This window comes from Lagopus leucura, unplaced genomic scaffold, assembly GCF_019238085.1.
Source record: "Lagopus leucura isolate 7727_CA_CO unplaced genomic scaffold, USGS_WTPT01 138-14_obj-0_obj, whole genome shotgun sequence".
Lineage (NCBI taxonomy): Eukaryota > Metazoa > Chordata > Aves > Galliformes > Phasianidae > Lagopus > Lagopus leucura.
Window position 1 is genome coordinate 1 of NW_024968636.1, and position 1,390 is coordinate 1,390.

General features: G+C 57.6%; 1 long non-coding RNA gene across 1 annotated transcript in view; it reads left to right on the plus strand.

The window, feature by feature from the left end:
• Nucleotides 1-298: 298 nt before the first annotated feature.
• LOC122193758 overlaps nucleotides 299-1,390 on the plus strand; it is a 1,428-nt gene continuing 336 nt past the window's right edge. Inside the window, exons 1-2 of the long non-coding RNA XR_006182967.1 lie at nucleotides 299-382; nucleotides 1,044-1,205. This is a non-coding gene — a long non-coding RNA (uncharacterized LOC122193758). The remainder of the gene's footprint in view (nucleotides 383-1,043; nucleotides 1,206-1,390) is intronic.

Consider the following 1,390-nt stretch of genomic DNA (forward strand, 5'->3'; position numbering starts at 1 on the left):
TTTCCCCCCCGCCCCCCTCTTTTCTTCTCCTTCCTCCCCTCCTTCCTTCTCCTTCCCCTCCTCCCTCGCTCCTTCACCTCATCCTGCCCATCGCCATGTTCGCCCCTTTTAGGAAGACGGAGGAATGCGGAGCGGCGGCGGCTGGGGCTGCCAAGAGCCCGAGGGCCGCTGATTGGAGCCTCCGCATCAGATGGGGCCGCGGCTGCCCCCCTTAAAGGGACAGAGCCCCTCCGCCGCGTCGCCACGCGCGACCGCCCCCCTCCACGCGTGATTCCCCCCCCCGGCCATCCCCTTCCCCCCCCCACTCCCTTGTGGAAGCAGCACCGACGGCCCTCGTCCTCCGTGAGCGTCCTTAAGTGCCCACTGGGGAAACTGAGGCACAGTAGGGATCATTTCCTGAGAGCGAACCCCCCACATTTGGCTTTTTGGGTTGGGAAAGCTCGGTTTGGGGAGTGATGGGGTGATAATGAGCTCAGTTTGGTTCAGAAAGGGGTTTGTGGAGCAGCTCTCCTGCCATGGTGGGAATGTGGAGGTGTCCCTGCCTGTAGCAAAGGGTTTGGAACCGGACGATCTTAAAGGCCCCTTCCAACCCAGACCATTCTGTGATTCTATTTTAAGGCAATTTTGGGGTCTCATGGGTGAGGTTTTGTGATTTAGCTGCCAGCGCAGCGTGGGTCTCACCAAGACCTCCCCACCTCCCCGTTTCAAATCACACATCTCCCCACGCACCAAAATCAAATCCCCATCTACTGCCCTGCAACCAAAAACCACAGCGGCTCCGATGGATCCCCAAAACCCCATCTGCTGCATCTCCATCCCACCTTCCCGGCCATTTCCCTCTTGCCAACCACTCCCTTTTGCAGACAGAAATGCAGTAACGTCTTGCACTTGTTTAGACTCGGTTGCCGTGCGCTGTAACTTCTTCCAGATGTGTACGGCCCTTTGCATAATGTCGCTGCAGCCACGTCCTGCCTGCGCTCCGTTTCCTGGGTTTATTTAATTTTTGGTTTTAATCCTGTCTTGCTTTCAACCCTGCTCTATAGGAAAAAAAATCCTGGCCGAGGCGACCGGCTCTTTTCCCGTATCAGAGAGCTCTTCCCAGGATGACTGCTTGGCCTCCTTTACGTGTCTCCATGCCTGGAAGCATTTCCAAGAGCTCCACGAGATGCTGGAGGACACCCAGCGGACATGCGGACACCGATGGGGTGAGGGTGAGATGAAGGCTGAGATGGGAGTAAGGGTTGAGCTCTGTTCCGGGGCCCAAATCCTGCAGGCAGGACAGGGGTGGGAGCAGCCTGAAGCCCTCTGAGATTTGGAGCTCACGGGTCTGAAGGAAGAGGGGTGCTGGGTATGGGCAAAGCCCATAGGGTTAGGGTTAGGGTTAGGGTTA